The 14,478-nt window shown below is 42.0% G+C and overlaps 1 protein-coding gene across 7 annotated transcripts in view; it reads right to left on the reverse strand.

The window, feature by feature from the left end:
* Window positions 1-13,215, reverse strand: part of Ccser2 (coiled-coil serine rich protein 2) — a 95,957-nt gene extending 82,742 nt beyond the window's left edge. For 5 of the 7 annotated variants that reach the window (XM_029469325.1, XM_021181385.2, XM_029469327.1 and 2 more), the window contains exon 1: window positions 12,993-13,208. The gene's annotated coding sequence lies outside the window, so the exon portion shown is untranslated. Of the gene's footprint in view, window positions 1-10,773; window positions 10,894-12,992 lie in introns of those variants that run through there. The other 2 variants (XM_021181387.1, XM_029469324.1) reach the window with 2 other exon arrangements.
* Window positions 13,216-14,478: the final 1,263 nt, after the last annotated feature.

A 14,478-nucleotide genomic window follows, 5' to 3' on the forward strand; every position in this document is an offset into this window, starting at 1 on the left:
AGGCCCCGGCATCGTCTCACAAGAGACAGCTATATTTGGGTCCTTTCAGCAAAATCTTGCTAGTGTATGCAATGGTGTCAGCATTTAGAAGCTGATTATGGGATGGATCCCTGGATACAGCAGTCTCTAAATGGTCCATCCTTTCATCACAGCTACGAACTTTGTCTCTGACTTGCAAACTTCTAAACACAGTTTCCATTCCACTAGAAATCGTGCCTGCTGGGGCTGGAGATATGGCTTAGTAATTAAGAGCACTTACTGCTTCTACAATGGACCAAAGTTCAGTATTCCAGAAGCTACATCAGGCAGCTCACAGCCTCCCACAACTCCAGCTCCAAGGGGTCTAATGCCCTCCGGCCTCTAAGAGCACCTGTGTACACATGGTGCACATGGGCTCACTAAGGCACATAAGTAAACACATGAAATTAAAAAGAAATGCACAGCCAGGCATGGTAGCGCACGCCTTTAATCCCAGCACTCCGGGAGGCAGAGGCAGGCGGATTTCTGAGTTCAAGGCCAGCCTGGTCTACAAAGTGAGTTCCAGGACAGCCAGGGCTACACAGAGAAACCTGTGTCGAAAACCAAAAAACAAAAAACAAAACAAACAAAAAAAACAAAACAAAACAAAAAAACAACAAAAGAAATGAATATGTTTGTAAACCTGTTAAGATTGTTTCCAAAAATTCTCCCAACCAGAAAACAATTTCCACGCTTTTTCCTAATAATCTTAGCAAATAGTATTCCCTGAAATCAAATTTCTGGGAAAAAGGATATATATATATATATATATATATATATATATATATATATATATATATATATATAAAACAATGTATCTAATGGAGATATTGGGAAAGTAACCTTTAGTAGATTGAGAAGAATTATTCTATGGTTCAATTACTATTCTAGGGAGGTCAACACAAAAATACTATGTTTTTGTGCTCTTCTATAACCAGTACGTGTTTCCTAAACACAAATTATATAGAAAATCAGAGACTAAGCAGATTTACTCTGAAGGGGCATTTTATGATAGTCTCTTCAGACAGACAGTCCAAGGAAATGGAGAAAGAACAGATCCATCAAGACTTGACAGCTAATAACAAACAAGAGACAAGAGAACAGAATCCCAGGAATGATGAAGTCACTACATCAAGCTTAACCAAGAAAACTGAATACAGAACTCAAGGCCAGTGAGAGCAAATGCAGAGGAAGGAGACTCGCTGACACCTCTGAAGCCAAGGAATGAGAGGGTGTCGAGGACGCAAAGGCTCACAGTGAGTTTAAGAAAGCAAAAGTGAGACTGTTGGCAGGGGGGAAAGATGATTCAAACAAGAATGGCAGAAAGAAAAAAAGTGTGGCATGCATTTGGAGGAGAATGTAAAAGCTTTACTAGCTAGAAGATTTACGAACCAGAACACAGTGGAGTCTGAGTTAAAAACTTTGCTGTCCAGGTTTTGATGTTTGGGGGTCTTTATTCTGTAAACAGAGGGAGAAGGCATATAGATTTCCCGCCCCCCCCCCAAGAAAAATACTCTGAAAATAAATTATCTGATAAACTGGATGACAAGATAGTTAAGGCCAAAGCTTTTAAAAGAGGACTTAAAATCGTGTAAAAATAGTAATAAAGATGTAAAAGTAGCTGGTAGCAAAAGAAGTAAAACCTAAAAAATATATGAGAAAGATATTCACTATCCCACGATGCCTGCAATATTATAGTATAATGAAAAATACAAATCTGTGCTCTCCCCTGGTCTTCTTGGCAGACAGCTACTAAAAACCCTAGAATCTCCAGGGTACTTCCTTTGTTGCTAATGGGAGTCTGTGCCCTTATATAACCTTAGGGCAGGGGCAGGACTAGAAAGGTGGAGTTTTAGCTCTATGCCTAGACTTCCAGAGAGGGAAACAGGGCTGAAGGTCAAGCTGATCGCTAACGGCTAACAGTGTAATCAACTGTCCCCACATTATGACACCTCCATAAAGACACAAAGAACAGTGTTCAGCAAATGTCTGGAGTGGTGGACATGAAGAGCTACCTAAAGGGAGATCCGCCCCAAAAGAGCAGGAGCTCCCTATGTGCCTGCCCTAGTCCTGTGGCTAGCCATCTACACCTTTTATAATGGCCATTGTAGTATCTATGAGCAAATTGAACTCCAGGAGAGAGTCAGGTAAAACCCGATTTACATGACATGTCAGTCACAAGCACAAGCCACAAACGGGGGCTGAAATAGAAGGGAACTCCTGGAAGGTTAAAGCTTTATCTGATGGGAGCTGATGCTGTCCTAGGAAGGCACAGTCTGACTTGGGTAAACTGTCAAAGGTTGTGTTAGGTAGTATGTGGCAAACACACTTGGCTGCTTCCTGTCTTCCCAGAGTGCCCCAGATGCTCTACCACTAATGCAGTCACTATATCCACACATGATATCACAATCACCTGCAGACTGACCTTCTCTTCCTCAGCCTCTTTCTCCTAGAGAGCAAGAAAATGTCTTGCGAATTCTAATGGAATTGTCAGACCACAGAGAACTCTAAGTGGCCTATGAGATGGTGACAAGAACTAATGAAGCTCTTAGTGGGTAGATCACATTTAAGGAATGAGTTGTTTGGTTTGGGTTTTGGGCTTTTTTTTTAATGAGTTTTAAGACAGGCTGACTTTCAGAATGGAGGATGACTAAGGGCAATATCCTTGGAAATATAAGGGAGAAGATAATGAGAACGGCAGGCGAATCCCAAACACAAATAGATTTGCCATATATAGTAAAATTGCCACTAACTCTTACATTGGCTGACAAGAACATTTAAATATCCAATTAGTGCTCTACAGTTCTTTCTGGGTGGCTGTCTTTAAGAAAGCCATTTGAGCAGAGGTGGATGCGCATGTAGAAGTACTTTCTGTGCAAGTCTGACCGCCTCAATTCCATCTCTAGAACCCAGAGCAGAGGGGAGAATCCATTTTCAGAAGTTGTCCTCTCATGCCTACACTCATAACTAGATCAATATTGATATTTTACTTAGTCATTCAATGAACAAAAATCCAGAGTATCTATGACCTGGAACTGTAAGCTAACAGGGAGCAGTCAGGAAAGCGAACTTTCCTGGAAGTGACACCTCTGACTCCAGACGGTGTAATCAAGGTTAACATGAACTACACTGTGAGATCATAGTGTCTCAAACAACAACACAGAGAAAGATGAAGCAACTGAAGGAGGTACTATGATGCTGAAGGATAGCTTAGAAAATGAGGAATAGCATGTGCAAAAGAATGTGTATTTCCAATGTCTCAGTTCCCTAGAGCCACAACAGACAGTAAGAAAAGGAGCTCAGAGAGGTTCTTCTGAATTTTCCTTGTAAGACTGAAATGGAAAGCATCGGGGAAACAGGAGAATCCACAGGGAAATGGGGTCGGCACAAAGTGAAGACAAGGCATAAAAGAATGAAAAGTCGCTTCCGAGGACAAGGAGCCAGAGATGACAACGGACAGGACCTGCTCAGATTCAGAAATTCTAAAGTCAAGAACAAAACTGCTAAAACTATTGTTAGTAAATATGAGGCTATTATGCTGATTCCCTAAGAATTTCCTAAAATGTGGTCAACCTCTGTATAAACCTGCAATTCTGAACTGGTGAGAATGCATCAACCTCCACTAGGGAATAATGAAAGGACTCGGTTACTCTACCCTCTCTCAGCCAGCCACGACCCTTATCTATGAAAAAAAGGAAGGAAGAAAATACACATGGGCTTATGTTAGAGTGTGGATGCAAACTGTTCCTCACAGGGTCATGTATTTGGTCATTTGGTCCTTCTAGTAGTGCAATCTTGAAAGAGAAAAGGAACATTGGTTCAGTTCTCAGCCCTCTGGCTAAGATCAAGAGTACTAATGACAGAAATGCCCCTTGCATTGTTTTCCCTTTTTTTTGGATCATTTCATTAACTGTATATAATTTAAGTGTATAAGCAAATATACTATAAAATACCTGTATTTTAAAATAACAACTGCTTGATTCCACATGCCTCCACAGCTACTTTTCCAAGTTCACTGATTAACTATTTGAAAATACTATTTACCCCACGGTCTCCAATTCTTCTTTGCCACCTCTCCATGTAATCCAAATTAAGTTTTACCTCCACCACTTCCCCAGAAACCTATCAGTTAGACCTAACAATCAACAATTGGGCCTCAATCTAACATAATAAACCACTCCGTCTTCACTTATAAAACATTTCATTTGAATTCATGGACACCACTTTCTTACTTTTTTTTTTTTTTTTAATCTTTCACTGAGTTTTTGAGACAGGTTTTCTCTAGCTGTCCTGGAACCACTTATTTTCTGCCTCTCTCTCCCTCTCCCTCTGCCCCCCCCCCCGTGTGTGTGTGTGTGTGTGTGTGTGTGTGTGTGTGTGTGTGTGTGTGTGTGTGTGTGTGTGTGTGNGAGAGAGAGAGAGAGAGAGAGAGAGAGAGAGAGAGAGAGAGAGAGCCTGAGCGCACATCTGTCTGTCTGCCTCTATTTCTCTGCATTCTAAGATCTCAAAGAACATCCCTGGACTTCTCCAGCCAATCACTCCCAAACTCTATTACTCAGTTCTCTGAGCATTAAGTGCTGACTGCCAATCCCTGGAAATTTGCATCTTTATCCCAGACCTCTACAGTGAATTGCAGACTCAAGTACACCCAGATACCTACAGTGTCTTCACAGCTAACTTAGCACATCCAAGATTAAAGTCATAAATTATTTTCCCCTTAAGAGCTGCTTCTTATGCAGTCTTACTGATCAGTGTAAACTCTACCTGAGTTTTTCAGGCCACATCCAATCCATCATCAAATTGCTGTCTCTGTATTAAAAAATGTATGCAGAATTTGTAATATTTCTCCCAACTCCTGTCTAAAATCAATGCCATCACTAACCAGATTTACTGTTGCAGCTAAATGATAGCATTCTTCCCTTATGCTGACATTCTCTACTTAGCAGCAAAGAGAATCATTTAAAAAAAATCGAAGTTAAGGCTGTCACTCAGTGGTGGAGACCTTGATTTGCAACTGGGAGGGCAAATAAACAAGCAAACAAGTTGAAATTCTACATTGTCTTTGCACTTTTAGAGTCTAGACAACCAGAGATGGTCTGACTCCCTCCACCCGGTCCACCTATCAGACATCACTGTCTGCCAATAGTTCCTGCCAATGCCTCACTGACATACTCAGCACTCTGAAAAGAGACCAGGCATACCCAGCAGAGGCATCCTGTTCCATGGTTATCAAATGTTTCTCTCCACTGGATGGGAAGGTGTCTGGGTCAATAAAGCATGAGGACCTGAATTCAGATCCACACCACCCACATAAGAAGTTAGGCATAATGGCATGCATCTGTAATGCTAGTGCTGGGCAGGGGCAAACAACATCCCTGGAGCTCACTGGCCAATTAGTCGTGCTGAGCTGATGAGTTTCAGGTTCAATGAGAGGCCCTGCCTCAAAAACAAGGTGGAAATCAACTAAGGAAGATACTCAACACCTAACTCTGGCCTCCACACACAAATATGCACACAAACATGCACACACATGCAAATAAGCACATGGCATAACACACTAAACACTGTTAATTATAAAAAGCATTCTCTTTTCCGGAGTCCACAGAGACCACACTTTTGCTTGCCTAACCATCTTGCGGGGTTAGCAGCTCCCCACCCATGTTCTTCCCAACTCATTCTGCTTCCTCCACAAGACTGTAACAGTTGAGATACTACATACTCATTTCTTTCTATATCCCCTCCTTGTATGTAAGCTCCAAAAAGGCATATAAATTGTTTAGTTCACTGTCCTATGCCAAGTAAGTGCTCAACCATCTTAAATGGATTGATGACTGCATCTATTCAGACTTGGTCTATTCTTAAAGCAAAGACTGAAAAAATCAGCAATGTAAAAGCTCTCAAATCCCAGAGAAGCACAACTGCAAGATAGGCCACACAGTCAAGTACCTAACTCTAGATAATGCCAAAAAAAAAAAAAAGGGGGTTGACAAGTCCAGACTCTGATGAAACAGAAAGTAGGGAGGACAAAGAAAAAGGCCTTTCTGCCTCTCCATCCCTTGAAAAGAAATACCACCTGATTGTTTCCCGTAAGCTGCCCTACCAACAACTCTGTCCAAAATAACACCAACGCCATTCTCCACACTTAAGGGCTGTTATGAAGAGTTCTTGCCTTTCTCAGCTGTGGTCTTCTGAGGAAACTGTAACTCCCAACCCTAACACTGGCTGCCAAGACATAATGGTCTGAGAAAGCTCTCAAATTTCCACAAAGCACTCAGGCTGCAACCAAATATCATTAATATGATGACAAGAACTAGTCAAAGAACCTTTTGATGCTGCCTCTTTGTTGTCCCTAGTGTATACTAGCAGCTCACTCATCAGAGATCACATCTTAGTGTGGGGAGGTGGCTAGGCAGGCAACCCAAAACCGTAGGATAGGAGATTGTTCCTAATGCATTTGAACAGGTGAAGAATAATAAGAAATAGAAAACATCTGGTAGCACAGGATGTCACCTGGCCTTTCCATACCTAACATAAAAACAGAAGCTATGGACCACCAAGCTTCTGCTTCACCAAGCAAAACGCAGAGGCAAGGGGATCTCTTTAAGTTGTAGGCCAGCCAGAGCTACATAAAAAAACTTCTAAAAAAAAAAAAAAAAAAAAAAAAAAAAAAGATTCTTGATTGATTATAATAATCAGTCCCATTTTAAGGGCAAGAATCCCAAAACTGGGCCACTCATATTCAAATTAAGCTACCAATCAAAAAGAAAATTAGGAAAAAAGTTCTCATGGATGTAGCCTTTAAGAACCCTCTATCTCCTCATAGCTCACGGCCTCAACTTAAGCAATCAAAAACCTCTAAAACCAAAGATTCACCCTGAAACAAAGTCAACTAACTCACTAGACAAGAGCAACTCAAGGACTACTCATATTTTCTGCCTGTTCAGTTTATTCATAAAGAAAGGAACATTCTGATTGGCTGCTCTCTCGGTAGGCTGAGTCACACCCCAGCGCTGGCAACCTAGCAATCAGAAGTTACAAACCAAGAGACAGGAAGCTACAGACTGCTGAGAAAATAATGGGGGTGGGAAGGTTGTCAGTAACTAACAGAAACTGTCACATGAGGGCACATCAACCAGAAGTAACTATGGCCTGGAATGGCATTCCAAGTACAGAATGTTATATGTCCTTGGGCTCTCTCACTTATTCTTTCTTAAATCTCCTATAGGTATCATATCCCAGGGCTTGCTTTCTTGGTCACTCCTTTGAACTGGGTGATTTCTTATTTCCCAGAAGTCGCTTCCCTTCTTCCAGTGGCATGTTATCCAGTACTCACTCATACTTTGTACTCAGCCCTTATCACTGACAAGCACACAACTGGATTGGAATTAGATGTGTCACAAAATTAGGTACAATATATCACAGAGCAGTAGGAAAAAAAGAATGTGTGTGTGTGTGTGTATAAAAAATATTTCAATCTCAGCTCTTTCTAAATTGCCAGTCCACATTCTCATCCTCTTACAAAGAGTTACTCAGTCTTTTATCTTTCAAGAACTATGTTCAATCTACATTTCCAACTCAGGGTCCAGACTTAACTTCACATGATTTCTATTACCTCCTATGAGAAACACAGTTTAATATATTTCTACAATGTTATATCAGCCATCTCCCCAAGAGATATCATACAGTATTTTTAAAACCAACAATCCTCAAAGATGACCCTCCAGCCATATTCAATCATACTAAGCTATTAAATGACGCAAAAAGGTAAGCAAAAACTTTTCAACTACCAGGAACTGTTGTTTTGGTTTTAAATATCTCTTTCAAATGCATAAAAGAAGTCAAATCTTTAGCTCAGCAATAAGATAATACACATTTGGAAGAGTGCCTTTTAAAGTGAAGGCAGACCAGGTTCTATCCCATAGCTTGCTAGAGACACCTATTTTACCTTCAACAGGTTCCTTTCCATCTCACCCATTAAATGATGCTACAAAAAGCCTACCTTCTAAGTTGCAGTAGTTAGAAACAATGGCATGCCAGGTATCAGTGGAGTATATCTGATAACTATTGTTTTGGGCTATCTTATCTATCTAGAATACATCACTTTCCAAAAAAGGAGCAGATAACAAGGTTTTGTTGTGTAGCTTTTTAACAATTCAAGTTAAATCAGAAATGACCTTCTGAACAAACAAAAACTTTAACAAATACACTACATTCATGAACTCTTTGGTTTGTCTAAAATGTACCACAATTTTAATATTATAGATTTATTGTTACTTTAAGCATTCAAAAATAAATGTATACCTTGATAAATATCAAAAATTATAAATCATATAAGCAAAAGCCCGTTAAAGTATTCAAGAATATTTAAAAGTGTGATGGGGGTTCTAAGTCTGAAAAGCCTGGGAACCATCCTGCTAGATACTCACAGTAATGCTTTTGCCCAGAATTCATCTTTCAAAAGCAAGCACCAACCAGAAATATGGTTCATGCCTACAATCCCTGCTCAAGGGGGATCTCAGATAAGACTTCTAGGGGTACCATCATACACCTCACAATTAAAAGACAAAATTACAAAGTATTTTTTGTTGTTGTTGTTGTTTTTGGTTTTGGGGGGTTTTTTTGTTTTCTTTTTTTTTGGTTTTTGGTTTTTTTTTTTTTGGTTTTTTTTTTTTTTTTTTTTTGGTTTTTTGAGACAGGGTTTCTCGGTATTGTCCTGGCTGTCCTGAAACTCACTCTATAGACCAGGCTGGCCTCAAACTCAGAAATCTGCCTGCCTCTGCCTCCCAAGTGCTGGGATTAAAGGCCTGTGCCACCACATCCGGCACAAAGTGTTTTTAAAAGTCAATTATTCTATAAAATTTTCAAAAGCTACCAAGTGTTCAGTACTAAAAACTAAGTGAGGCCTATAATTCATGGAAGGTAGAATAGGAAGGACCAGGATTCAAAGTCGGACACGGTTTCAGGAAACTCTGTCTCAGTAACTAAATATAAAAAGTAACAAAAATAATATTTGGAGTGTTAATGCTAATAAAAATTAGTAAAACTATTTCAGTGACTTTGTGGGTAAATGACAACCCATCCACAGAGAGGAGAGAATAAAACTGGGATAAAACCTTCAAGTGTCTTTTTAACTGTGAGACAGAAAGACCTCTTATCCTCATTGTTGAAAAGACTAACTCAAAACAAAAGGCAATGAAAATATGACAAAATATTCAACTAAAATTCTGCTGGGAGAAGTGCAGATCTTTTTAAAGTAAAGCTAGCAAGAGCTTTTGAAACAGATAAAACCTTCATACCCTCTGATGCTGTAATTCCTCCCAAGGGCCTTTAGCCTCAGGAAGGAAAAAACAAAGATGACTATGTGGCCATATGTGAACTGCAGAGTCCTGACAGGACAGGGAGTAGCATTTTAGTAAGGCCATCTAAGTCACCTAAATAGACTAACTGCACTGCTTACAAAACAATAACCAAGGCACTTGTCCCCTTAGAAGTAAGGAACTATTTCCTGTAACACAGCATAATTAACCCAATGGTATAAAAATTAGCAAAAAGAAAACCCATCGAATATTAAAGCCCAGATTAAAGGTTGCATTTACACACCAATCAGTGGCATAAAATTATTTGAAATTGATAAGAAACAAGGAATTGTTTATTGTCTTCTAGAACTAGTGAGGCCTACTACACTATGCGAGTAGTTGAAAACTGATGTGCAAGATGCATAAATCTACAACTATCAACTTTTGTCCCTAAAAACCTATCACAGGAGTACTCAGAGCAGCTGTTTTCACAACAGGCAAACCATACGTGTAATTCTAGCCATGCTATTAACCAGCTGTAACCCAGTTATACCAAAATCTCACTTTACCACCAGAAGGAACTGTGCAGTCTCCATATGGCAACCAGAGGCTCCCAATACCAACATATAAGCAAGCTCCAGTCAAGAGTGGTAAAGGTCCAGTTTCTCCCATTTTCCCAAATAAGGTATCATGTTTCCCAGCCACTCAAGGGCTCTAGGTCCCTAGGAGTGGTGGCAGCTAGCGAGGAGGAAAGCACAAATGGACTGCTCTCTGGAACAGTGAGAAGCAAGCAAACAAGAGGTCAGGAACTGTGACACAGAGGTTAGATGGAGACAGAGACAAGCTACTTGCTTTTTCAGGCTTTAGTTATTCAAAGCTATTTTAGCAGTAAACCAAATGATCTGCTAAATCATTCCAATTTACTATCTACCAATATAGCCCTTCTATAATAAATATCCATTTCTCTCGTACTGAACCAAGATGGTAAACCCTTTATTAAAAATTAGAAGCTAGGCACTGATGGCTCCTTTCTGTAACCCTGACACTCGGAAGGCTAGGGGGTAGGGTGGGGCTGCAGAGATATGAGCTTAGACTGAGCTAAGCAACCCATTGAGTTCTGGGGTAGCCTGGGTTACAGTGAGACTCTCAAGGTACTTGTTTGTCATCAAGCCTATCGCCCACACCCACATGCTGGCAAAAGGGAATGCATTCCCACAGCTGACCTACTCACACAGGTCCTAATGCACACACTGAGCACAGGAGCATGAGCACGAGCACACTCACAAAATAGATGAATGCAATTTAAAAAAAGAAACGTATTTAGAATTAGGATAGAGGGGAGTAAAAGAAAACTACAAAGATAGCCAAAGGATGCCCATGTTCCCAGACCTGTCCCTTTCTAGTCATAACTGTGGGCAAGCCGCTGCACCTCAAAATAAAGTTCTAGACTAACCCTTACTTGCCATGGCCTTCATTCCTCCATCTTCAAGTAGAATGACTTTTTTCCTCTCATAACCAGGATGTCATTCCAAACAGTATCAGTTCTTATTTCATCCTTAAACAAATAAAAGTAGTAATGTTGGAGGTGGAGAGATGGCTCAGCAGTTAATCGCACTGGCTGCTCTTTCAAAGGACCCCAGTTCAATTCCCAGCAACCACACGTCATCTTACAACTGTCTGTAACTCTGGTTCCCAGAGATCTGACACCCACACACAGAAAAGCAGGTAAAACACCAGTACATATAATTTCTCTAAAAATCATTTTTTAAAATACTGATTTTTTTCTTCCAATTTTTCTGGTACTAAAAGATAATCCAAACATATTTAGCTTATCTTAAATCTGCATTCAAGCCTGGACCCTTTCCTCAAAATGCACTGAGTAAATAGATTTTAGCAGTATGTGCTGTAGCAGCAAACATTAAAAAGAAACTTAAAAGCCTGGGGAAGACATATATAAGCAAATCGTTAACTCCTAATTGATGAACTGCTCAGTGCAGCGTGGCCTGGTGCTGCTGGATCAGTGAAAACAAGAGATGAAATGCCCAGACAAGACTCAAGCTCAATACTCTAGCGGGGATGCAAGATGTTAACTAGGAAGACAATTCTGGACCCAGGAAACAAAGGAAGGTGCCATCTTCTGTGAACTGCAAACAGTCCCATGGAGAGGACATGTGTAACTGTAGACGAAAGGAGAATGCAGACAAACACCAGAAACTGGAAAAGACTGAAGGAATTCTAACCATGAAATTAAAATTCTCTTCTTCCCCCACATAGTAAAAGCAATATGGCAACAAGCAAAAAAATTCTACCTGAGGGAAGGTAGAATAAAAAAGTTCCTGCTCGAAGGGCAGCTTCTGGCTTTCTTGTTATGACGTATTAAAGAAACAGGACAAATTACAGGTTAAGGGTTGTAAGTATTTTTAACCTAGAGACTGAGGTCAGTGTTGCTGAGAACAAGGAAGAAAACCACCATATAAGAGAAGAGCAATGCACTCTAACAAATTAACAGAGACAAACATTAATAAAGTCTGGAAAGAAGACTGACTTCATCCAATGCAAACCCTTCATCAACGTTTACATCCCTCACCAATTATACATTATACATTTTAACGCATACTTTATACTTATCCTTCACATTAAATTTGATTCAAGTTTTTTAATCTAAATGATGATACTTTAATCAACTGTCTAAATACATATGTCCCACTAATACTTAATGTTCTTGACCCCCCCCTCCAAAAAAAAGCTTTTTCAAGCGGCTACTCTGAAAAAAAAAAAGTAAATGCTTATTCTCATTCATAACCGTCCTCCCCCATCTTGGGTTTTTTGAGACAAGGTCTAGGTAGTTTTTGCTATTCTGAAGCTTGCTATGTAGACTAGGTTAGCCTGGAACTCACAGAAATCCACCTGCCTCTGCTTCCTGAATGCCAGGATAAAGGCGTGAGCCACCTGGTTTTTCTCTCTCCTTAAGTGAAACAGGGCATTCCAATCTTGGACAGCGAAGAGTCTGTGCACTAGTCATTTCCATGGCTAAGGCCTATTTTATGATCAGCAAACCTAATTGGCTAGGTAGCCAGCAAAGATGAATTTGCAATTACTGAAATTCAAAATCAGGCTTTATGAGCAACGACCACCTCAAATGGATTCCCCCCTCCCTTTACTTTGTCAAGAAAGTGGGTACATTAAAAAAAAATGTATGAAAATAGACGTCCAAAAGAGGGAGAGGAGGGGCGTAAAGCACCTGAACCTACAGACGCCCCGTAATCCACCAAAGTTCTCAAGACGTGTTTTAGGGCGTGTCTTTGTTTTGACTCAGTGATTTAAAAAAAAAAAAAAAAAATCCCACTCATTCCGGGCTCTCAGGTACTTTCCCTTACCAACGCGAGCATCCAGGCTTTGAAATCCCAGGGCACCTCTGCCTCGCCCTGATTTCCCGGTGCAGGAAGGCTGCAGCCGGGGCATCCCGCGGCCCCTTCCCGTCACAGCACTACCGAGCAGGGGCATCCGGCCTGCCCGCTGCACAGCAGGCGGCTCGGGAGAGGGGGCGGGGGCTCCGAGGGTCGTCCCAGAGCGCTGCTGGCCAAGGACACCGGGCCCTCCGTCCGCCCGCGCTGCGCCCCGGAGCCAGGCAGCCTCGGGTGCCCCGAGACCCCGGCCCTGACCCTCCCCGGCTCTCACCGTGCGGAGGTCGCGTTGCCTCCTCGGCCGCGGCCCGGCTGCCGGTCGCCCAGCGACCTGCCCGCCCGAGGATGGGAGAGAGGCGAGGGGCAGTCCCGTCACATCCCGGTCTGTCCAGCCGCCTGCCCCGCAGAAGCCAGCATCGCCTCCTCGGCCTGCGGGAGCGCCGGACTTCACGGACGCCGCGCCCCCTCCCTTGGCCGGCACCCTCCTGGACTCCGCCCTCCAGGGCCCTCGCACTACGCGTGCGCGGCCCCGCCTCCCGGACTGTCCTTGCGCAGGCGCGAGTCTCACTGGGCTAGACCCCGCCTCCGGGCCCGCCCCAACCTCGCGCCAGCCGTTCGCAGGCTCCGCCCTGATCCACTGACCTTGCCTCTTTACTCCCTGACTCAGGTCTTTTCCAGCCATGAACCTTTTTCATTCCAGTCTGTTGGCTGGATTCAAATGTGCAGCTTGACCACAACCAAACCTGTCAGCTCCGGCTCCAGTCTAACAGGAGTGATCTGAACACTGGAGCAAGCATGACTTCCCACTCTACGTCTTGTTTTGGCCTGACTGTGGCTGGCTATGCCTCAGCCGTGCATACTGAATCTGAGCGGAGATTGAGATAAAACACTGAGAGTTGAGAACTGGAGCTATTTTATGAGGCTGTAGATCCCAATCCCATTCCATATGCCATCTCTCCCTCCTTCCTAGATGACGGTCAGACAAGTCGTTGAGAGTCACCACCATGAAAGCCTTCAGTATCTGGCTATTAAAAGCATTGAAGGTGATATTTATCTGACCCTAGACTGCCTAGTCTCCTCACTAGCCCTAACAGCTCAACTGAAATTAATAATATTCAAAGAGAACTTGGAAAGTCTCCACCTGTCCTCCAGACCACTAACATAACCACTGTGGTAGGGGAGGAGACACTAGCGCCCCTCAGGCCATCAGACTGTTGAAACATTATACTCCGAATAGTTTTTTTAAATTTTAGGTATTTCATCCTGGAGAAATGGAAACAACAGTGAAGGCCTAGCGCTATCCAGAGAAGGAGCTTGCCTCCCAGGATTCGCAGCTCTGACAACTTCTCAGACCACTTTGCAAGATAGACCCGAGTGAGCCGAAACAGTGTTAGGTCAGTACTATCACACTTTAACCAGGCAGAAGTGCTCAATTTACAACTATCTCTAACTCTCTATTTAGACTTAAACCTCTGGTCAGTACTCCTCACGGTGGACTTGGTGATAACTGTACCCCTTTGCTTCCTCCAATTCCCTATGTGGCCATAATGAGTAAATTTCCTTTTTACCTGTTTCATTATTACTTGTCTCTTTAATTGGCCAATAGAATAATGATAGGGAGACTTAATTTTGTGGGTGATAATGTGTATCTTTATTTATTTTTTTTTATATTTTTATTACATATTTTCCTCAATTACATTTCCAATACTATCCCAAAAGTCCCCCATAGCGCCCCCCACTTCCCTACCCACCCATTCCCA

The sequence above is a fragment of the Mus caroli genome, chromosome 14, assembly GCF_900094665.2.
Source record: "Mus caroli chromosome 14, CAROLI_EIJ_v1.1, whole genome shotgun sequence".
Lineage (NCBI taxonomy): Eukaryota > Metazoa > Chordata > Mammalia > Rodentia > Muridae > Mus > Mus caroli.